Source organism: Filicampus tigris, chromosome 8, assembly GCF_054856515.1.
Source record: "Filicampus tigris isolate MCC_2025a chromosome 8, RoL_Ftig_1.0, whole genome shotgun sequence".
NCBI classification, from domain to species: Eukaryota; Metazoa; Chordata; class Actinopteri; order Syngnathiformes; family Syngnathidae; genus Filicampus; species Filicampus tigris.
The window spans coordinates 9,642,173-9,667,357 of record NC_141224.1 but is presented as its reverse complement, the minus strand read 5'-3'; the positions used below and the strand labels follow the sequence as shown (position 1 = coordinate 9,667,357).

The following is a 25,185-nucleotide window of genomic DNA, read 5'->3' as shown; positions in this document are numbered from 1 at the left end:
AACTAAATGACATGTAAAATAAATAAATAAATAAAATAAAAGGTGACTAAAGTAAGCAAAATATTTTCATTAAATAAGTTAATTTAATTTAAACCTAAACCAAACCAACATATCTAAAAAATCCAACTAAACAATGTTTTAAAAAACAAAAACAAAAAAATAAGTGTAAAGTAAAATAAAGGCGAGTCATTGTAATGAACTAAAATAATTTCATAAAAGAAATTCCCTTTCCAAATCAACATTTTTTTAAATAAAATTAAAATGTAAACTAAAACATGCTATCAAAATGAAAAATACACAAAAATAACTCACTAATACGAACACAAACCTAAAATAACATTCGTTCAAAACTGTTCTTTCTTTATCTGAGAGCTGTATGTTTACACTCAAAATGTATAAGATTCCACAAACATATTTCAAATGTAAAGAATGGACCCTAAAGAAAAGCCGTTTTCTTCTCTCACAGGTCGCAATGTCGCGGTTGTCATCATCATCATTATTGAGACATTAGCAGTAAAACCCAATGTACACATTGAGTGTTTGCACTGCATGTTGAACCTTCCTCACTCAGGTCAAACAATGATGAGCATGCCCAAAACTTCTTTTGACCCATACCTTTGCCTATTGATACCAGAACGTGATTGTAGACCACCGTAAACTGTCGAAATATCCCATTTGGCTTTCAAGCCTTATCTAAAAAGATGACACACTGTGATTTTGGGAGCTTGTTGGCCTTCCCTGTTGGAAAGGAGCCTCGCCGTGTGTGTAACTGAAAGTCTGCGACTTTGTCCTCAGCGGCCCCACCCAGGAAGGGAAAATGACACTGCAATGATAACACATGTCACTCTGTTTGTGTGGTGTGTGTGTTTGTGCGTGTGTGTTGTTTCTATCATAACAATTTCCCTAGAAGCGGATACAATTCTTTGACTCATTAACATGTGAACAATCAGCTTTTTGTTACACATTTGCCCACTGGCAAATGAGAATGTCAGAGGTGTTGAAAATACTCGCACTCTGCACGTAGGTACACAAAAAAAAAAAAAAGTAAACGGTTTATTCAGTACCCAGATGTGGTTCTTTGACTTGGATGCATAGGAGAGTTTGTTGTTATCAAACTGCTAGCAAGATTTGAAAGTAGCCTTCACTCAAAACATGTATATACTTTGTATGATAAATATAATATTGCCCTTGTCCATTGACCTTGAAAAAAATATTAAATCGCAATATTGTTCAGTCCTCCTTTGAACAAAGCAACATTAGCCACGGCTGCTACATTGCTAGCATGGGTTATTCGTAATACTAACTATAACACTAAATACTGTATTATGAGTGTGAAATTTGTTTTTTGAGTGTACACTAGGGGCGGAGCCAGAACGTGGCTAATGGGTGGGCCTGAATATTTCTCTCACTGAGCACAATACTCCTATCCAGACACATTGTATATTTAAATAAAATGACCGAGTTCAGATCTTCCTTGGACAGCCAAAATTATGCCATTCTTAATATTCAATAAAATAAGAAAAAACACAATGAAACACAAATTCAAAAATAATTTCATTATAATTTACAAAAAATGTAAAAGTATATATTTTTTCATGAATCTCACTAGGTGGGCAGTCTGTCAATCTGGGTGGGCCTGGGTGTGCTCCGCCCCTGGTGTACACTCAATTAAAAATGGTTGTTCTTCCTTGGGCGTGGTGGTTCCTTAAAAACCAAATTAGAGGTACAAGATAGGGCCAGAAGGGTATGATTTTTTTTTTTAAACAGATTATTTAACCTATGTACTACTGTCAGGTCAGAGAGTTTAATATAACAAAAAGTCATTTTGTGGGGCGGAGGAACTACAAACTCCTCCTTTAATGTTCCCTTTTAATATCCAGAGAACTCAATCAATGACAATCTCATCCACGGATGAAAATGTAATGAGCCCATTTTGACAAAGTCAGGAGACAAAAGTACACATTTTCAAATGTAGGGAGAAAAAGTCATCCCAAAAATAAATACGCTAGTAAGTTACTGATACCTGCAAAAGGTGATGCCACCAACTAAAAGTATTTGTACTTTGTTAGCTCCCACCACTGGGGCATGTTCATCACTGTACTTTTGTTCCCGGAGTCTTTATTAGAAAAAAAAAAAAGTGGGAAGTCAGGTTTCCAAACCGGAGCGGGAAGCCCTGGCTCATTAAACACTCCCCCCCCCCCCCTCTTGTTCTCCAAACACACATTTACATTTCAGGCTGACATTCCTCTGTGTGTGAGTGTGTAGTGCGTCAAAGACGGCAGACACACCTTTTTTCTTGTGTGTGCGCCTGCTTGGAATGTTACAGGCGCGACTCGCGTTCGCCTCTTGCCTCGTCTGACGTGTTACATCACAGCCGCTCGGCACCCAACCACCTCTAATCAAATCTTTAATCTAGAAAGTGTTAGGAGAGCTGGATTGTCATCACTTTCTAAGAGTTTAGATTAGGAAGGGACCAGTTGCGGGCCTTAATCACTCAACTATTACGTCGCAAGCATAGAAATTATTCATACAATGCAAAAACACAATAGCACAGCACACAACTGTGCCACGTCCATAAAGTGGAGAACTTGAGTATCAATATTTATTATACTTGCAATATTTAACGATTCGAACGGTTTTGCTCTGAGCAACCAATCCGGACGGATAAATGCCGACGTGAGGACAAATTTGAAATGCGCTAATATAGTTGAAGTTACAAGGGCCAGCACTATTGATTGTGAAAGCCCGGGGTAGATTAGCTAGACATGGCAACACAGAGGCTGAAATCTGATTGGACGCAGCCATTTCGGCCATGGCGTTAATGTTTGATGATCATCTAACTAACAGTTAGCTTGTGATGTGTGATGTGTGAGTTAGTAGAACTTCCATGGAAAGACAACTTAGGGAAAAAAGGAGGAGGAGGAGGTTGTTTAAAACTGTGACTGCTGCTTTCCACTAGGCCTGCCACCACCAAACCAAACCGGGACTCACTGTCTTGGTCCATATTTAACTGCGCACGCACGCACACACACGTATATGGATGTCTTTGTATCCTCTCAATCTCCATGGTTCCATTAACTCCACCCAGAGAGAGAACACATATAAAAGCAAAATCAACATCTCCTCGTTGAGACATATGAAGATTTCCCTTGTGAGGGATTGGATCTATGATTGGAATATCACAGATTACTGGATTTTCCCCCCCACCTCCCTCTGTTTTCGGTTTCAATGGACCACCAGAAGCTCCTTCACAAATATATAGATGATTGCGCACACAGGATGTCCTTAAAGAAGTGAGATTTCTTTTTTTTTTTTTTAATGGCAACAGAAAAAAGTGTGCTTGTGTACCTAATGTTGTGACCAGTGTTTATATTTAGATTACTTTACAGTATATTGCATGCATCCATCCATTATCTATACCGCTTATCCTCACAAGGGTCGCGGGAGTGCTGGAGTTTATCCCAGCTGTCATCGGGCAGTAGGCGGGGTACACCCTGAACTGGTTGCCAGTCAATCGCAATATATTGCATGCATTAGTATATAATGTGTTGTATGCCACACAAAAATATTTGTCATTTATTTGATACATTTTGATTTAGTTCATGATTGATTATTTTGTGGTACAAATACATCAGGGGCCCTTATACATATCCCTGTGGGACACCATACGGAAATGGTTTTCACTGCTTTGTATCAATACTGTATAATCAGCCAAAACCATAAGTCATATGTCCCACTCTTATTACACATGCAGTGAGAAACAATATTGACACACATGTATTGATACTGCATCATAACACAAATGATATAATATCAGTAGTTTGTTTCACCAGTAGCTATATGCAGTGTTGACAGTTCAGTATCACAGTGTGACAATATTGATACAACACACCTGTAACAATACTGTTTCGTGTGTGTGTGTAGTCGTAGCTTGTGAGCGTTGTTGTATGCTCTTTTAGTGTGTGTTGCTGCACTGTGTGTGTGGAAGTAGCAATTCATTGGTTTAGAATTAACCTAATATCCGTGCTAATTAGTGTTCCGCTTCATATGTTAGCATTAAGCTAGCAAGCGTTCATTAGACCAAATGCTATGATTTGGTTGGATATTTTGGAGTGCTTGGTTGCTCTATATACGTATCACAGATTTTCCACCTTTCGCGGGTGGGCCTGGAACGCATCCCCGCGATAATTGGAGTTTCACTGTAGTAGTCATTCGTAGACTTTCACTAGGGGGCGTTGGCTTGGTGTCACACGTCTGCGGAGGTCTCTGTCTGTCTGTCTGTCTGTCTCACACGTCTGCCGAGGTCTCTGTCTGTCTGCCTGTCTGCCTGTCTGCCTGTCTGCCTGTCTGCCTGTCTGCCTGTCTGCCTGTCTGCCTGTCTGCCTGTCTGCCTGTCTGCCTGTCTGCCTGCACTCTGGGTGAGAGCAGATAGAGCTCAACAGCTGCACTTCACACGCACGCACACTCACGAAGTCTAGCCTGACTCCTCCTAGTTGCCTCCCTCCGTCCCTCCCTGCCTTCCTTCAAGCCGGAAAGCAGTCCAGTTTTCCAGGCGTAGACACGCACATATACACACACACGCGCGCGCGCAGACGCACACACACTCGCATAACCAGTAAGCGAGTACTCTTCTTCTTCTTTTTCTACTCCTCCTCCTCCTCCTCGACACACACCCGTCGCGCAAGCTTCAGCCTCCATTTGCAGCTCTGAAGAGGTAAGGTCTAAACTTCTCCGTCTTTTTCTTCCTTTTGGTTTGGAGTGTTCCATGTGGCCCGGGAGAGGTAGGGAACAACTTTTAGATGGAAAAAAACACGGCATCATTTTTAAAGTAGGCGCTATTTAAAAGCTCCACACATGAGTGAAGAGTATAAATGAGCACTCTGATGTATTAAATGAGCGGTTTTGTGTATTAATGAGCACTTTCACATGTTGAGTGAGTGTGGAGAGAGCTCATGACTTTGCTGCTCATGTGGGCGTGTGCTTATGTCAGTGCGGCTGGTGGGTGGAAGTGTGGACGGGTGGGTAGCAAGAAGTTTGGCCCGCCCGCTTAGGTGTCCCTCTGAGTGGACTTTTCCCGACAGTGGGTGTCCTGGTGTGTAATGGTGATAGCTCTGATGATAGTGTGCCTGAAGGAATCGGTTTGCTGCGGTTGCACTGCAGGGTAAAAAGTGCAATTCTATCATTTATCTGGAATATATTCTTTAATGGTGAAATATGTGTTGAAAAAAGAGCACACATTCCTCAATACAGAGCAGTTGTTAAATTGTGACAATGTGTCCTGATCAATTTGTTTCATAACTTATTATTAGGGCTGCAGCTATTGAATATTTTTGGGATTTATCGATTTGTTTGAGTAATCAGATAAGAATTGATTCTGCATTATTAAACATAACAATGCATGTGAAGTGCAGGTATTATTTGCGTCCACTTGGGGTTACCATCGTCACGTTCCACTGTAGTATCTGTGGCTTTTGAGCGTGTATGGCTTTAAAAGGCGGGGCTTGTCCCGGTGAGTGACGTGGGTTTCAAATTACGGTGTAGTGTTGGCTAGCTGTGAATGTTGCATGATTGGTTTTCAGCTGTTGCCATAGAAACTCGTGTATGATTGTGCTTGTTCCTTGCAAGGTTATTGTGGTTAACAATGAAACGAAAACTAAAATTGAAAAAGCATTTTCGTTAACGAAATAAAAACGAAAGTGTTTTTATAAAAATAATGACAAACCGAAACTACATTTTACATTTATGAAACTCACTAAAAGTAATTAAAGTGAAAATATCCTTTGTTTTCATCTTTGTCAATTCATTTAATAAGTGAGCTTTCGGAGTTGAATTTAAACGCATTTATTTTGGTATTAGCGTAATCTGTACAATAAACAAATTATATATATATTATATATATATACGCACACAGGTGACTGAAAATGTGTGACATATCCAGGAAAAATAATCCTGTTGATCAAGACTGCCTGCTGGCAGGCTGTGCTAACATTTGAATATCCAGTGCAGTATGTCTGCCATTTTGGTTGAAAGTGGCCATATCCTGCTATGTAGTCACTTAAATGGTCGATGCACTACCAGTTTGTCTTTATAAACTGCACCACTTGGCATCATTTTCCTTTTACTATCAAAGATTTCGCATTGTTAAGGCATCTCTAGGAGGAAGTCCTAATTTGGGTGTCATGTTGGGCGCTTATTTACATTTATATATAAAATCTAAAATGTGTCATTTGTAGGGATGTAATGATTGATATAAAATTGATTTAAACTGCTGAAAATATGTGCATTGATGAAAATGTTTTTTAAAATCGATTAATCGTGTCAAAGCGCACGAGTGTTGGGTTTATGAACTCGGACATCTCATCACTCACAAGCCCTATACAGCATCGCCTAACAAAAGACATACCTAGGTTATTAGAATATACAAATTTAGAGTGCTAAAAAATTGTTTATCCTAATCTTTAAAGTTTTTTTTTTTTTTCCCATTCCAGATGCATACCACATTTTGAATGTGTAGATCAAATGATGCGCTTGCTCCAAACATCATTGCATATGGCGTTTGTGGATGGCTGCAGCACCACACTAGCGCACAGAGACAAGCATGGTAGCGATTTAAAAAAAAAAATAAAAAAATAAATCGAATCGGGGCTTGAGTGAATCGTTACATCCCTAGTCATTTGAGGACAAAATGTTTTCCCAGGTTGAACAGGAAGACTGGAGATGAACGCTTGTTCTAGTGCAAATGAGCCAGGAAGTGCGTCCAGCCTTCCTCAATAGAGGTTGTAAAAAAATAAGAATAACAGGCACTGACGTCAAATGATTTGGATAGAGAGGCTTGTGGAAAGTTTTTACTACTACTACTAAAAAAACCAAAAGTCTCTCAATGTCAGTGCAACAAGGTTCATACTGGCTACATGCAAAATTGTTCACTCATTCTCTACTCCATAATCACTGTAATGGGGATTTTTAGATGGTGGACCTTGATTGTTCACGAAAAATTCCACTACAAATCCTGACAGTGATTAAGGGAAGTAGGGAAGGGAATGATTGCGAACGCAGTCCCTGCTTGAAGTCCAGGTACCGCTGTATTGTTCAAGTTTTTGTTCACGGCAGTGAACAAATGTTTGAATTGAGCTCAAATGTTTGGCTAAAGTACTTTGATATACAGTTATATATTAATAAAGGATAGAATTGACTACTTTAAAATTAAACTGCAGTACTGTTTTTTTTCGTCGATTACAAAACATATGGCTGCGAGTATTATTTGCCTCAGTTCCGACTATTTTAATGGCTATCCGATTTTTAATTTGCCGATATTAGCTCTTTGAATTTTCTTTTTCACAAACAATATATTTCAACAAAGGGCAAAGATGATGACATTCAAATATTAGTTGCTTAAATGTTAATCACTGTTTTTTTTGTGCGAGTGTTCAGTCGCCAACTGTGTTTTATTATTTTTTGATGATTTTCCAGTTCAGTTGTGTTCAGAACCGACATATTTGTTGCCTTCACTAGAATATAACACCACGTCCTTTGTTGTTAACCCTGCAGTGACCGGCCTGATCCGAACCCGCCATCGCCATGGAAACGTCGAGCCAGAGACGGAGCGGGCGCGGTGCCAGCTCTCCGGCCCGAATCACCCGCCTGCAGGAGAAGGAGGACCTGTGCAACCTCAACGACCGGCTGGCCGTCTACATCGACAAGGTGCGCTCGCTGGAGGCCGAGAACGCGGGCCTGCGCCTGCGCATCACCGAGTCCGAGTCGCACGTCACCCGAGACCTCAGCGGCATTAAGGCGGCGTATGAGGCCGAGCTAGCCGACGCCCGCAAGACCCTGGACCAGGTGGCCAGGGAGCGGGCCCGTCTGCAGCTGGAGCTGGGCAAGGTCAAGGAGGAGTACAAGGAGCTCAAAGCCAGGTAAGGAGGCTTGGACGTTTCCTTTGCCGTTTGGAGGGATTTCCCCAAACTTAAAGCGGAAAATCAACGCAAACATATTTTTTTTCAAGAATATGTTCCCAGCAGGCCCACTAGTTGAAACACGGCATTCTGATTAATATTGCGTTTGTGAAATATAAGTTCAGCAGCAAAATCACACCCGTTTTTAGCCATCTCGGGATGCGGCCATTTTGTCATTTCTGTCGGCTGAAAATGACATGACAGTTGCTCGGGGCTCAGGTAAAGACCAATCTTGGCTCAGCTTCAGAAAACACGTCAACCGTGATTGGTCGTTACCTGAGCCCTGAGTAGTTGTGATGTCATTTTCAGTCGACAGAAGTGACAAAATGGCCGCCCCCAGCGATGGCTAAAAACGAGCGGATTAACTCCTATCCTACAAACGCAATATTTATCAGAATGCCTTGTTTCAACAAGTGGGCTTGCATAGAACTTGCAGTGTTCTTTAAAAAAAAAAAAAAAAAAATCCTCAAAGGCTCTTTAACTCATGAACATGAAGTTTGGTCAACCATCTTGGTTTGAAGCGGACATTGTTAAATGATTTGATAGCACCCAAAGCCACTTTCACTTAGCACACACAGGAAGTTGGCCATTTTTTATTTTGAAGCAAATATTTGAAGCTCATTATGCTTCTAATTTTGAGACTTAATTTTTTTAGAGGATATACTCAGTGTAGCCATGTCACCCCCAGTTGGGAAACAAGTGAACACTACAGTCATGTATGTAATAAAGTTTTCTGGAGGCTCGCCAACAGCGTGCGGGGTGTCGTCAAATTAACGTCTCCCGTGGGTGACTTGGTGCTAGTTTGTTGAGCGCCTGAGATGCTGCAGGTAGTGCTGGCATCCAAGGAATGTTTTGGAGCAGTTCAAGCACGAGTGGAAGAAGGGTGGAGGTCCGAAAAGGAAACTGCTGCTAAATATAGTACAATGGACCCTCAGAATTATTTATTTTTTTTAGCAGCTTTATATTTCCAGTGGCGGTGTTTCTAAATGCTAAATGATTATCAGCTTCAATCTCGTGATGCACGATGGGCAGTCGCAGCCTGGAATCACCCCATTCGTACAGCTAGCAGCGCTTTGTGTTTGGTTGCCACGGCGACCGGGGAGCCTCAGCCGTCCCTCGTGATTGAACGGTGACTCAGCAGGGCAGATCCGATTGGCCGAGTTTGGAATGAGTGACTCTGTGTGGGCAAATTGTAAAGTGTGCGTTCCCCTGAATAGAAGGCGTTAATGTAGAACTACTACACGGAGCACATGCACCATGGCCCCCACCGCATGGCCCCCCTCAGGCAGAAGCTCGCGCTGTTGGTGCCAACGGTTCCTCACTGAACGTTGTTTAATATGGAAATAAGGAAGGAGAGGAGTGCCGATGGGGCTCACTGTTATACAGAAATGTTGCCTTTTTTCTGTGGTCGATTAATTTCACTTTAATTTTATAAATAGAAGTATTTTTATCCAAGTTTTTGAAGATTTTTTTTTTTTTTTTTAGACAATTTCACTTTTTAAATATATTTTATAAAATATTAAAGATGTTTAACCATAACTACTATTTCTATAAGCATTTTTTATTGCACTTAATATGCAAATTAAAAGGATAAGAAACCTTTGTTTTTACAGTTGAAAAACATTTTTATTCTCAAATTAGCAAAATTTTTTATTGATGTAGATCGATATTTTAATCATAAATTGTTTTTGTAATGTTTGAATCTCTCTGTTTTTTAAATATTGTTTTCATTTCTGTGGTAAATTAAGTTTTTAAAAAAATTTGAAATATGCTCATTTTTATGGATAGTTTTTTCCTTTACCTTTTTGTGTTCAAGTCATTTCAATTCTTTTTAAGTAAATACTCCTGAAGTTTTCCTTTCTATCTTAATGTGCACCCTTTAATAAGTATTTGTTATATTCAAGTTTAAAAGGAATGAATTCACTTTATTTTATTTATTTGAAGAATATCTAATTATGAGCCTTGTTAATATTTACTTACTTTGATATTGTGATGCATCGTAGGTTTTTTTTTTTTTTTTTTGCTTTGCTTTTTCTGCTTGTAATTCTGTCTATTTTAGTCAAAGCAAACCTCTCATCGGCTTCTGAATGGTTATCAATTGGCCATCCACCAAGAAGGATTTACCTGCCAGTTGGGTGAGCAGCGGTTTTAGGGCGCGGCGGCAGAATGGAGGGCGTGAACAAGATTTATGAACACGACATGGCTGGACAAGCTTGAATGTGAAGAGTGTGACTGCAATGGCAACAAAGGAATAGTTCCTTTATCGTCTTGCACATTTTTCCTGTAGCTCACGTGGACAAGTATTGTAAAGCTTACCATTTACCCCGATGGAAACAAAATCGGGTGGACATGTCCGTAATAATAAGATGACACAGGACCCATTGATACCCTTTTAAATTGCATTTTAGATATCAAGTCATGGATGGCAGATAATTTCCTACAGCTCAATCAGGACAAGACTGAGGTTTTAGTTATCGGTCCCGAAGGTCAGAGAGAGAAGCTTTTACCAAAACTACACATTTTTAATCCCTCACACTGTGTGAAGAACCTTGGCGTCATTTTTGACTCTGAGCTCAGTTTTATTCCTCATATTAAAAATGTAACCAAGATTGGTTTTTATCACCTTAAGAATATCGCCAGAGTCCGCCCGTTTCTCTCTCAGGCTAACACGGAAGTGCTGATGCATGCCTTTATTTCCTGTCGTTTAGATTACTGTAATGCCCTGCTCTCTGGCCTCCCGAAAAAGAGCATTTCACCACTGCAACTACTGCAGAATTCAGCCGCTCGGGTGCTGACGAGAACCAGAGGGCGGGAGCACATTACGCCAGTTTTGAAATTGCTGCATTGGCTCCCTGTGTGTTTCAGGATCGATTTTAAAGTACTTTTATTAGTTTATAAATGTGTTAATGGTCTTGGGCCATCTTATTTATCTGATTTGCTTTTATCATACCAGCCCTCGCGGATCCTGAGGTCCTCTGGCGCGGGCCTTTTATTTATTCCAAGGGTGAGGACCAAACTGCATGGCGAGGCTGCATTCAGCCGTTTTGGTCCTCACCTTTGGAATAGCCTGCCAGAGGATGTCAGGTCTGCAGAGACTGTTGATATTTTTAAGAGGAAGCTCAAGACACACCTTTTTAGTTTGGCTTTCAACAACTTTTAAATAATTTATCTTTTCTTTTGATTGAAGATAATTCTATGTTTTGCTTTGAATGTTTTAAAGCACTTTGAGTTGCATTCTTATGTATGAAAAGTGCTATATAAATAAAATGTGATTGATTGATTGATTGATAAAAAGCCTCAATGACCAATGCCAAAAAATGAATAGGAAGTTGTACATTTGGTTTTAAAGCAGCCGAATCAGGCGAATTCTGCGGCTCAGACTTAAATTTCAGTTTATCCTTGAATTAAACAGAAAGCCCGTTTTGGTTTGAAGCCGCTATTTATTGCGAATTTCATGGGTTGTATAATACTTTGACAAAGTTCTATTGCAGAATTTGCTTAACGAGCTCCAAGTGGGAGCAGTTATCCTAAAAAGATGAGTGACACGCGATTGTGAAGCTTTTTTTAACATACGCCATCTAATGTGGGCGGAGCATGGCGACAAAGTTTGATCATTTTGACGATGCTCGGAAAGTTGGCCAAGTGAAACTGGTGTTGGGGCCAATTTTTCCCCCAACACCAGTTTCACCTAGCCACACAAAATTGAGTGGACACAAAAAAAAAAAAAAAATCTCAAGCACCCATGTCTGAGCCCTAACAGGAAGTCATCCATTTTGATTTGGATCAGCCATTTTGGACAAAATTCTTGCCTTGTTCTTTGTAAAGTTAAGAAGAATTAGCCTCGTTACGCAGTTTTACCGTTTGACATGAAGTTTGTTTGTGTCAGTCAGAACAGCTTGCAAGAAAAAGTCTCATGACGCGTAGGGCTGCTCGATTAAGCGATTTTGGACCGCAACTGAAATTTCTGGATTCAACTATTTTAATAACGTTCAAATCGGTACGTTTGATTTTTATTTTTAGTGTATCTAAGCCACCGTAGTTTCCTCTGCATTTCCGCTTCCTCCCACGAGCGCGCAGTCCGAAACGACGACAACATTCATGGCTACCGCCGATTCTGCTACGTTTGCTGAGGCAAGTGAGCATTTAGTTAATAAATCGGGCAAAAATAGATCTGTAGTGTAGTGTTTGCCCCGCATGTGCAATACAACCCGCGAGCAAGTAACTCAACGTCTGAAAGGCGTCACTTTTTTTCTCCTCTACAACGGTCCTGCCGGACTATGCATCAGTACTTAAGCTTGCCAGTCCATTGTATTATTGAGTGACAGTTTTGCACTAATCATTGATTTATGTTTAAGTAAGACAAGGGAGAAAGGTGAAAATCTAGTCACTAGCTGGTTGGCAAAATGACTTGCTGACAGACTGTTTGGTTTACAGACTGACTGACTACCTTTTCTCATGATTGATTTCGTTTCAGATGGTATATGCAGTTTCTTCTTTCATTATTGGTTTAATTAAGAACAGATCTGAAGTCAATCGTGTACGTAAATCCCAAGGGATTGTTCTGTGTGTATTAAGTTAAATTGACCGGCATTTTGAGTTCAAAGAAAGAAAAATAAAGTTTAAATAAAAGACATTGAAAATACTTAATTTTTCCTCTTCCCATTTGTATCTTACAAAGAAATCGTTATCGGAAAATCGGGTGTGAGAGAAAATAATCGGGATTTTCTTGCTCGGCAAAATCGAACAGCCCTAACGACACGTTTCATAAATGAAACAAGAATGTGTCCTTTTTTGTTTGAAATAACCATTGCAGGGAGTTTTACGTCTTTTACTTTGCTCTCCTTTGCCCAAATGAGTCCTACATAGATGCTAAATTGTGAAGCTTTTTTGCATACGCCATCCAATATGGTTGGAGCGCGACGTTAAAGGTTTGATCATTTCGAGGACTGATCCTGAAAAAGTGGGCGCGAGGACCTGTTCATCACTGCTTGCAGCTCCCATTGTCTTGTTTTTCTTTTCAAACTTAACAGTAAGGGATTGTTGTCTACTGTGAGAATGTATAGCAGATGTGTCCAATAGCTGCTCTCTTTGTAGGCCTTTTTTTTTTTTTTTTCTTGACGTAGAATAAATGAGACGACTCGGTCTCCGCAACTTGGTGACGAGTGAAGTTCTTGGCAGGATTGTTTATATTATGCGCCTGCGAGAGTTTATAGAAGTTTCCATGGAAGTTTGGAGTCAGCTCAGCCCTCCAGTCACCGTAAATCATTGCAAGATGGCGGATGAATGTTCCCAGTGGGCCGTGGGTAAAAAGCTGGTGCATTTCCATTCAGTGTGGCTTCTTGCGTAACGTGTAAAAGCGTTTTGATTTGAACCATCTGAATGTTTTCATGTTTGGACGACAGGAAAGCTGCAGCAGCTTTGACTTTTTAGCACAATTACCTGCAATTTTCTTGACTAACTGATTAGGTTTGTTGTGCATTGAATATATATTTCCCATCCAACATTTGATCGAAAACATTTTCTATTGACGTGTCACGACACATATTGATTATTGAATTATTGCCCAGCCCTATTGACCTTTATTGTATGAGCTAATTGCGTGTACAGTAAAAATAATCTAATTCCACCTCGGGCTCGTCGGACAATAGCAGGAAAGTCTCATAAAAAATCAGCGCCACATCTTTTTTTTTTTTTTTTTTTTTTTCCTGTGTTGATAAAACCTGCCTGGCTCCTGTGTGGAGAATTCAACGGGATACAGTTAATTATGAATAACATTTTTGTTGTGATATGGTAATCATAACAATCCGACTAAAAAGAGATCATGGTGATTTAATGAATGTGGAAAAAGTAGTGCGGATTCGTGACTCATTCTCCACTGAATCGTAGCAAAAACCACACGGGATGGCACCTCGTGTTACACGCGCGCGCACACACCGTTGAGTGACTGTGTGTTTGCCAAGCGACGGTGTTTGCATACAAATGCTGAAGTTGACTGAGTTTCTCATGGTGACGACCCAAACAAAAGGCGTCGCTCCGCCTCTTTTGTCAACAACCAGACTCCTCTAGCTTCTCTCTTTGGCCACCCCTCTTTTTCTTTATCAGCCTCCCTACCCACTCTTTGCAGCACCCTCGACCCGCTCTATTCAACGGCCCACCACCCGCTCTCGACCACACCCTGCAGCCACTCTGACGCCCCCTCAACCAGCTCGGTCGCGGCCTGCGAAAGCCCGAGGCGTGCGGTGGTTGTTTGAAACTGGATACAGCGACGGCGTTTGTTCTCATCATGAACACATTTTGCCTGCCGCCCGCCCGCGCGCACGCACGCACACAATGCTGCGCATTGTCCTCCACACATAAGTGGTGGTCATGTGACTGTCTCCGTTTTTGCTACCTTTTCTGCGTCAGAGGCCTAACGAGACATTTGAGCTGCGATTGGACCAAAGAATGTATATAAATTCGGGAAAACCCTTATTTTTTTTTTTTTGGTGCTTTGTTTGGATGGTGACTCATTGGAAAATCCCACCCACGCTCATATCAAAATCACACACATGCTCACCAGATGTGTGTGTGTGTGTGAGTGAGATGCCTCCCTTCCACCCAATTTCAGTGCCCCGGTGGGCAGCTGCTCACTACTACCTAAATGACGCGAACAAGACAGCTCTGTGTCGGCCTGGTCCAGCTGTCCAAGCAAGAGTTGGCGGCTGGTGGCCCCCGTTTGTAACAAATGGTCTCTTCCATAAAAATACAAGCAGTCACCAAATTGGGAGCTCGGAATGTCCCAACCGCCCATCTTAGTTGATGTTATGCAAACAAGCTTGGCAGTTTTAGCTTAATTAAATGGATTGATTCAACTTGCACTCTGCTGTACAGTATACAGATTTTGTGCCGCACGCCACACGCGACGTGAAATGCACACATTCGGGCACGCGAGGAGAAGTGTCAGAGTGAAAAGTGCAAACGGTGGTGCTGGGGGAGTCGGGATGGTGCCAGACTAGCATGTGTCCAACCACAAGCGGGACTTCAACCAAATGATTAGCATCTCATTTGTGTAGCATGTCTGCTTCCAACTCAGAATAAGAATAGGTCTTTATCGGCCAAGTATGTTAAAAAAACAACAACAACAAAAAAACCCATAAGGAATTTGTCTCCGATATTATGTGATAAGTCTGTGACTTATTTGAGCAAGTTTCGTAGTAGGAGTTTGTCCAACATGGGTGCTTTCAACCAAAATGGCCGACTTCCTCTTCAATTTGGGCCATGAGTCCTTGAGACTTTTTTTTGTTCCATCCACCAAGTTTCATGTCATTCTGTGAAACTGGTGTCTGAGCTATTTTTTTTCATAATTCCCAAGGGATATTAGTGAAAGAATTTTCCCCAAATAGCTGCTTTAAACCAAAATGTCTGACTTCCTGCTTAATTTGGGACATTGGTCCTTGAGATTTTTGTTTTGTTTTTGACTTTAAGTGAAATGACTGAAGGATTTCAGCGCACCCGATTTGTGTAGATCAATGAAACTGCTGGCCTGGGCTCATTGTGTTTTTTTTTTTTTTTTTAACTTTCAGGGAATCCTCAAAATGAAACTTTGACAAAACATATCTAGTCATTGTACTAATATTCAATGAAATTATTTAATACATGTTTTGACAAGTCCAATTGACTTTGTAATGATATATTTTGTTTATACGAATGTAGTTTAAGTATAATTTGTTTATATTTACTTCATATTGGTAGAATCATTGCAATATTTAATTCACATTTTTAATTGAATATACATTTTAAAAATATTTTTGTTTTGGGAAAATGTTGGGGATGGCCATCTTGTGTAACAACTGCGCTAAACAAATCGCGCAGGTGACTCGCCGTGGCGACCCCTAATGGGACGAGCCGAAAGTCGCATGCTCTGTATATTTATAGTCATTCAAATGATTATATTTTTATTTATAATAACTGTAATACCTTTTACATACTGTATCTTAGCCTTCAGCTTTAAAAAAATACATATGTAGAAATCAAGGCCTCGCCCTTAATGAGTGCCCTACCCTGAGACTCTCTTCCCTCCGCTTTGTGTCGTGGTGTAGAAATGATGATTTTCAAGTTGTAGACTGTATGTAGCCTCTAGCTCATGCTAGCAGGCCTGACAATGAGGCCTGGGTCGCCCTGGCAACGCCAAAGCAAACCTGGTAGAAGCGGGCAGGCAGAAGGGGGAAGCAGGAAGGTTTTTTTTAAAAAAAAATTTTTCTTTCCTCGTGGCGAGCTTCATTTGTGGCTGGCGCGGCAGACAAAGATAGCTGCCTGTGAGTCATCGCTGAGGCTGGGAGGAGAGCCAACACATTCCTCCTCCGCCTCCTCCTCACATTTCTCCTTTTATTCTTTCCCCTCTTTCTGTTCACACTCTCCCACCTCTTGTACCCTCCCAACGGTGTCACATATCAATCACTCAGGTTACCATCATCAACCACAATTTACGGTGACCCAGTACATACTGTGACTTTTCACTGGCAAAGATCAAAATGATGTTTGACGCCATGCTCCGCCCGCATTGAATTCCGTACACACAAAATTTTGCATCCATCTGTCTGTCTAGGATAACTGCTTCCGATTTGAGCAAATTCCCTCGTAGAAGTTTGTCCCAGCCTTCAGATTTGCCCCAAAATGGCTGCTTCAAGTAAAATGGCCGGCTTCCTGTTCATGTTTGGGCCTGGGTCCGTCAGAATTTTTTGTGCGTCCTGTTATGATAGAAATGTCCCCCTAATTTCATCTTGACTGGTCAAAATGGTTTTGGGGGCTAATTTCTCTTAACTTTCCAGGGGGCGCTAGTGAGTGAGACAATCCTAAGTCATTTATTCAGAGGCCCTCATGTTACACAAATCAGACTTAGATGATATAAACAGGCTGTCTTGCCTTCGGGAAGTGCTCACACACACACACACACACACACACGCGCGCACACGCACGCGCCCACACACTGGTGAAGATGTAAATAGTACAGGACATCAATGGACGCACACGCACACACACAGAGTAACCCAAATGGCACATTCTGTTGGAGATTGCAACTGACACGTGTACATATTAACATGACATCACTTTTTTTCCATAGGAAGTAATGAATGAATTAGTAATTAGGTGTGTTTTAGTTAACATTTTAGCATCCTTGACTCTCATACAAGTGCAAAGAGAACTGAGCACAATTACAGTTTGTACAGTGCGCTCAACTCTTACAACCATATAGCACTGAGCAGTTGTTAAAGTCACCAGTTGCTTTTTGGAAAATGTCTCGCTCGAGGGCTGAGGAAAAATTGCTAAACACTGCGACAAATCGTTAAATTAGCAACAAGTAGCCCTTCTCTGTTTTTTTAATTTTTTTCGTCAGTGTAGGAAGTGCACAGCAAAGTGGTGGTCCGTAACGCTGGTGGACCAGCCAGGACAACTTTTTCTATTAGCGCTAGCGTCATTGCTAACGTTGCTGATCAAAATGGCGCAAACTGCTTTTGTGCAATCACACTAAAATGATCAAGCTCTGTTAGCATTTAGCATATCATTTGATAGCTTTGCTTCTTTAGCTCCTGGTCATGTCTGCCCTCTTTTATTTAAGTCACGGTAATAAGATACAATGAAGAGCTTCCCCTCGGAGCAAATTGAATTACAGCGAGCTTGTTTCCGTCTTCTTTCCTGCTAACTGCCAGAACAGCTGAATCTGCACGCATGCGGTAAACATGAATTCTCCTCAGCGAGGAGCTGGAGCTTAATGGCCGCTTACCGCCTAATTTAAGGCTAATTGCAGCGTGTTGATGGCGACATGTGGAACATGTGTTAAAATAGCTCTGTGAGGCGTTTAGGGGCATGCGGTGTAAAGCAAGCACATGATTTTGAATAGGGTGGGGGGGGGGGAAAAGTCCTTTAATCATCAACCGCATGCACTTTTTGCGCATTAGAAATCATAAACGGAATCATTTGGGACAATTTGAGTTTTGAATGTTTTGGGGGAATTTTTCCACAATCAATTACCAGGATGCACAAGATGTTTAATTAGTAACATTCTGTTTAATTGTTCGTCCGATGTTTTTTTTTTGACGTCATCACCATTGTGACTTCCTGATCTTCTTGTTGGTGTCGGGCAGGAACAGCAAGAAGGAGTCTGACCTGGACGCCGCGCTGGCCCGCCTGCGGGACCTGGAGGCTCTGCTGAACTCCAAAGACGCCGCCTTGAGTACGGCCCTGGGGGAGAAGCGCACCCTGGAGCTCGAGATCAAGGAGCTCAAGGCGCAGCTAGCCAAGGTAAACAAAACACTTGGGCACATCTGACTTGCTGGCAGCTGATTTTATGAATGAAGATAAAGTTGCCTAATTGCGCCACCTACTGGTACTCTTCATAAACAGTTTTTTCATAGTTCTGTCATTTTTGCCCATTAGGGAAAAATGAACATAGAAATAATTGGTTATAAAAACTATAAATGGATGGATTGATGCAGCAGTTAAATAGCGGAAATGCTGTAAATTATGAAAGAAAACACAACTGTAAAATCATTTTACATCCCCTTCCTTCCTTTTCTTCCTTTCCTCCTGTCGTTATATTCCTCTTCTCAGAGAACAGTTTTTAATTGTGACAGGGTCCACAACCTGCTTTCTGTTACAATTTTGCTTTTGTTTGGGGTTCTTATTAGCTTTGAATGGCAACATTAGTGTTTCGCCTTGAAATGCTAAAGAAATGAACTCCTTGGTCTTGTCTTACCCTTCAGTTGGACGGTGCCCTGGCAGACGCCCGTCGTCAGCTTCAAGACGAGATGCTTCGTCGCGTGGATGCTGAGAACCGTCTGCAGACAGTGAAAGAGGAGCTGGAGTTCCAGAAGAACCTCTACAACGAGGTGTCAGCTTTTGGCCGATCGAGCGCCAGCTTGTTGTTTTCTGTGTGACCGACCAACGCACATCCCGCGTCGCAGGAAATCCGCGAGTCCAAGCGTCGTCACGAGTCTCGCATGGTGGAGATCGACAGCGGGCGGCAGCTGGACTTTGAGAGCAAACTGGCAGAGGCTCTGGCCGAGCTGAGGGCTCAGCATGAGGAGCAGGTTGGCCTTTACAAAGCTGAGCTGGAGAAGACCTATAATGCCAAGGTAAACGGCACCATGGCGCCACCTGCCGTCCAAGCCTGGACATTTGTAGGACTTTACGGCAGAATGTGTTCATGCACAATCCACACACTCATCAGTCTGGTTTAATGCTAATTCTTGGCCCTAGCCTTTGACCAGCGCGTCAAACTTAGCTACAGTGGCTAACATATATCAACTCTTGTCCCGTCTTGGTCAGCTGGAGAACGCCCGTCAGTCGGCCCGACAGAAACAGCCACTTGGTGGGGGCCGCGCATGAAGAGCTGCAGCAGACCGCGCATTCGAGTGGAGGGCATGTCGGCTCAGCTCAGTCAGCTGCAGAAACAGGTGCGCACGCACGCACGCACACACACTGCTCTTGAAAATTAAAACATATAAATAATCCATTCCCGGGTCAAACTGTTCATCATCATAGAACTTGTAGTGCTAACAGGCAAATGCGCAGCCACAACCTACAAGTGTACTCGCACAGTTACTTTAATGTGATCATTCCATGACAGTTATTCTTCACAACTCACGTCGGGTCACTTGTATCTTGAGGCGCCGCCGTATATCATTTTAATCCGGAAGCTTCCCTCTCCCTGTCCAGCTGTCCCTGAGCGAGGCAAAGGTGCGCGAGCTGGAGGACACGCTGAGCCGGGAGCGCGACGTGATGCGGCGCAGGATGGAGGACAAGGATCGCGAAATGGCCAAAATGCAAGCGCGCCTGCAGCAACAGCTGGACGAGTACCAGGAGCTCCTCGACATCAAACTCACCCTGGACATGGAGATCAACGCCTACAGGAAGCTGTTGGAGGGCGAGGAGGAGAGGTGAGGACGGGACGTTGGGATGGAAGCTATGGCCTTGAAATTAAAAAGAATAAATTATTGTACTGTGGCACCTCTTCATACGAAATATTCAAGTTACGAAACGCCTCAACAGGAAAATATTGCCTCTAGTTACGAAAGAAATTTCAGGATACGAAAGGTAAAAGTATGGGCTGCTAATCGCAGCTCCGGAGTTTCCTGAACGCAACATGCTCTGCCATTGGCTAGCCTAGCGTCTTCCTGGCACCCCATTGGCTAAGAGGGACCTCTACCGTATGTGTCTATGTGTGCAGATAGACAGGATGATAGATATGTCTATGCAGCGTCCTCGTCATTGGCAGCTCCGGCCATGAGGTGTTCCGGTAGTTTGACGTGAATTAGAAACGAGGAAAAGAAAGGAAAAAAAGGAGAAAATCGTTTTTTTTTGTCCATACAAACAAAGCAAGAGATAATAGAAAAGTATGAAAATGGGATGCGTTTGGTTGATCCCGCCAAAGAATATGTCAGTCGCCACGTTATCAATAAATCAGTTGTTAACAAAGCGCCAGGCAAAAATCACTTCTGAGAGAGAACATGAACCAAATAGGGCAAAAAGCGATGAGGACAGCAATTCAAAGGTAAACGACCATCATTTTTATTCCTTACTCTATTCTTTGTTTTTTACATTATGCACAACTCTAATTTATTGTGCAATAATCTAATTGTAACATGTATTTGTTACATGTTTTCATGCATTTTTATGCTTTGTAAAATATTTCTGTCTGAATATTGGGGGACTTGGAACGGATTAGGGCATTTACATGGAAAACGCGTCTCTACTTACAAAATTTTCTACTTAAGAAATTTCTTCCAGAACCAATTAATTTCGTAAGTAGAGGTACCACTGTATTTTATTTTTTAATTTTATATTTAAATTTGCCCCAAAATTTAAATATTTGTACATCAATTAAGCATTTTCAGAAAAATAAATAAAAGCTAACACACTTCCTCAAAAGACTAATTAAAACTGTGACTGAATTAAAAAAAGAAATTAATAAATGATCATTTTAATAAAAATTAAAAATAATTGAATGGAATACAAATGTCAAAAATGTCCGCCTCCTCCCTCAGGTTGCAGCTGTCGCCCAGCCCTCAGCCCGGCCGAATGACGGTGACGCGCAGCTCGGGCTCGTCCCACAGCCACAGCCACAGCCACAGCCACAGCCACGGCCGCCTGCTTCACGCCACGCCCGGCGTGGCCTCCAGCAGCCGCACGTCCTCAGGGGCGGCCAAGAAGCGCCGTCTCAACGACAACGACAGCGACACATCCAGCGTGACGGCGGCCGGCGGTACCGTCACCAAGACGCGCATCATCCAACACGCCGCAGCCAGCGGACGCGTCACCGTGGACGAGGTGGACCAGGACGGCAAGTTTGTCAGGCTCAGCAACAAGAGCGACGAGGTGAGCGCTCGCCATGGCGACTGGCGCTGAAATTTCGAGATCAACCGTGAATGCACTTCAGTAAAGCCCGTTCATCATGGATTTGGGATTTCATTTATTTATTTTTGCACTCAGCCCGATTTCCCTCCCTCACACTCACTCGACTCGAAGACGAAAGAGGCAATTAGATGTCTCAACAATCCCAAACCTTTAAACAATTGCTACTTGAACACATACTGAGTATACAAGCACATCACTTAAAAAGCCGTATTACAACGCGAGTATGAAAGATAAACCGCGATCTAGCTGAGCTTAGCTGGAGTACATTTGAGGTTCATTCGGAAATTTCATCCTGAAAATTTTGGGGGTTGTGCGTGCTAATCACTTGACTTGACTTGTGACGGCTCACCCGCAGGACCAATTGCTGGCTGGCTGGCAGTTGAAGAGGCAAGTGGGCGAAGGCGTCGCTATCATCTACAAGTTTCCCCACAAGTACACCTTGAAGGCCGGAGCCACCGTCACCGTAAGATTTTTTTTTTTTTTTTTACCCAAATTCACCTTTATTGAAAGTTCTAAAACAATATAAGGCTCAAAAAAGGAAATGCTGGATTATTTTGAGAATTAAAGGGCAGTATTCAGCCTTCACTTGACTCCTCCTGATGAACTCTCCCTTATGTATGCTAGTCTAAACACCGTATTATGATTTCTATTGTGTTATTTAGATTTTTTTTTTGCCCAAAAAAAGTCTTGATTGCTATTTTTGTTTCTGCAATCAGTAATTTAGCACCGACATTCAAAAATCTGTCTCATCTCGTCAACGAAAACTCGCATACGTCACATTATATTTTAGTCATCAAACAGCCATGTTTAGCTCATCGTCTTGTTATCGTCATGAAAAAAAGGGGCGTTAATGAAATATTTTCATCATCGTTGATGAATACAACACTGTTGCAAGCAGAATTGACCTTTAACCTTTGCACAGGTGTGGGCCGCGTCTGGCGGCGGAAACCACTCCCCCCCGTCAGATCTGGTGTGGAAAGGTCAGGACTCGTGGGGCACCGGTGACGTCCTGCAGACCGTCCTCATCAGTGCCGCTGGAGAAGTGAGTCGCAAAAGGGACACACTTGCACACTAAATTAGTTGACATTGACATGGTAACATGTTGTTTTGTACTGCAATTGTTAACTTTGAGACTTTCATTTTTTTAAATCTCAGATTTTTTTTCTTCTGGTTAAAATTTTAGGCACTTTTCTTTTTAAAAACAAACATGGATGTTTTTTCTTCCATTTTCCCTCCTATTAAAAAAAAATTAAATTTTCCTCCTTCAAATTCTGCTATTTTAAGTTTAGTCCTCTAAAATTTTGATTTCCCATATTTTGCCTTTTTTTTCCCCCATAAGACATTTTCTAACTTAATGTCCCCCAAATTAATTTTTCTTTGGGGGGAAAAAGCAGTTTTTCCTCATAATTCTATCTTCAATTCAGATATTTTTCCCCCAGAAAACTACTTTTTTTTTTTTTTTTCATCCAACGTTTGGAATTTTTCTCTCAATTAACTGAGTAAATTAATTTCACTAAAATTTGGATTTGTTTTCTTTGACAAATCCAGTTTTTTTTTTAAAGACATTTTTATTATTATTATTTTGGAACTTTTTTTTCAGATAATCGTTTTTTTCTTCCAGAGAATTTGGAGAAAAAAATCTATGGGAACATAGGACACTTTTTTTTCAAAAAGTTCCTGCTTTTTTCCTCTCCCTGAAATTCTGACATTTTCCCCAGTAATGTTTTTTTTTTCTTGAAAATTAAATTTTTCCAAAGTAATATTGTAACTTTATCTCAATTTTCTTAAATTTTAAGTTTTCCTTTTAGATGTATAGCTTTTATTTTATTTAGTCAGATCATATTATATAGAAAAGAAACCACCAAAGCAGGGAAAAAAAAAACCATAAATGAAAACCCCAATAAAAACGTGTGAGGTTTCCAAGTTCCCAGTGTCCTTAAACGCATCATGAAGGCCATAATGACTTTTGTGTTTTCCCCCAGGAAATGGCCAGCAGGAAAGTGACCCGCACCCTCTTCCAGGAGGATGAAGACGACATGGTAACATCTCCCTCCTCCTCCTCCTCCTCTTCCTCATGGTGAAGTTTAAACGTGCACTTGTGAGCGCGGCCTACTGCCCCCCGCAGGGAGCTCACAGCACCAGTGGCGAGAACGAGTACAACCTGCGCAGTCGCACGGTCATCTGCGACTCGTGCGGCCAGACATCGGATCGCGGCCATGGCGGACACGGTGGCGGCGGGCCCGAAGGCCTCGTGGGACATTCCTTTTTCGTAGCAGACAACCTGCCCAGACAGGTAACGTACCTATACTTGCTTATTGGCAAATATGGACTTTTTCCAGATAATATATAAGAAAATTCATAAAATTCAGATATCTTTTTTTCCCTTCCTAAAATTTCTGCATCTTTCCTCATCATGATGCTTCTCATGATGATGCAATGTTGCACATCAAATAAATGTTTTTTTCTTAGAATATAATCCCCCCCCCCCAATGTTTTTTGGTCATTTTCTGTAACATTTGTTTAAAAAGTACTTTAAAACTGAAAAAGAGGACATTGTTTAGACTTAGACTTTGCAATTTAAAAAAAACCTCACAGAAGAATAGTATTCCTTTCAAATATTTTTCTATTTGTCTTTTCCTTTTTGAAAATTCTTCCATGAATGTCAGATTTTTCCTTTTTTTCTTGTAAAATTACATCATATTACTTGTGATTTTGTAACTTCAATTTTCTTTATTTTTACATTTTTCTGGAAAAAAAAATCTTTCCTACTTACTTGTAACTTGTTTGAATATAAATGCCTCCATGTGTGACTTTTTGTCACTATTACATTATTTTCATAAATGTAATTTTTCTTGGAATATTTTATTCCTATAAAATTTCTAAATTTCTTCTAAAATTTTGAACTTTCACCTGTGAAAATGTTGAAGAGATGAGACCATTTTTCCAAGTAAAATGGCATTTTCCTTGTAACTTATCTTTTTATATTTCCCCTTTCAATGTTTTTTTCTCACTTAATTGTAACTGTGTTATAACTGAATTCCTAAGTTTGACTTTTTTATCATTGACTTTAATTTAAAAACGGTGCCTCTTTTAGAGCTAGTAATAAAATAACTATTCATGTAAAATGTATATTTTTCTTGTATTTCTAACCTTTTCTCTGAAGCATTTGAAATTTTGAAAGAGAAAAAGTTTTACATTTTCTGAAAAAAAATTGATGTTTTTTCACATAAAATTTGAGATGTTTCATTTATTTACTTTTTTACATTTAATCTATTTATACATTATATCCTGAAATGTTTGTCTGGAATTGTGAAATTTTTCTCACAAACATTTTTCCCTCATAATATTCCAACACTTATTGCACTAAGGAAAACCTGCAACTTGTCTTGTAAAAAAAAAAAAAAAAAAAAATCATAAAATCTTGTTGTTTTTCAATTTTTATGTTTCTTGGGTCCATATGTTGTTGTAGTAAGTCGTTTGCTCTTTTGTCTTTCCAGAGTCGAGTCAAGCCTGAGAACTGCGTGGTTATGTAGAAGCAGACTTGGCCCCGCCTCCTGTTGCGCAATCATGAGCATCACCTCTGGGATGTTTTTTTTCCCCTTCATTACCTTCATTTTTTTTTTTTTTTTTTATACGCACTATAAACTTCTCTGCTGCTTGAAGGTTGCCTGAAGGTCACAGGAGCTTGCTTGTGTATATCCACTTAATGTATGTTATTGCATGTGCGCTAACGCTTGTGCTAATGCTAACAGACACACACACACACACCCAGGCAAATCCATCCACTTGGGTTCACGATTAATGCTGTCAAAAATCAACACGCACAGATGGTGAACCCCAA

At 41.1% G+C, this 25,185-nt stretch overlaps 1 pseudogene across 1 annotated transcript; it reads left to right on the top strand.

Annotated features, from left to right (window-relative positions):
- Positions 1-4,720: 4,720 nt before the first annotated feature.
- Positions 4,721-25,093, top strand: LOC147143459 (lamin-A-like; annotated as a pseudogene). The gene is made up of 13 exons (XR_015087850.1): positions 4,721-4,781; positions 7,549-7,913; positions 18,074-18,230; positions 18,692-18,817; positions 18,893-19,063; positions 19,257-19,384; positions 19,647-19,867; positions 20,975-21,305; positions 21,700-21,807; positions 22,267-22,386; positions 23,327-23,383; positions 23,470-23,637; positions 24,842-25,093. The product of XR_015087850.1 is annotated as a lamin-A-like (transcript).
- Positions 25,094-25,185: the final 92 nt, after the last annotated feature.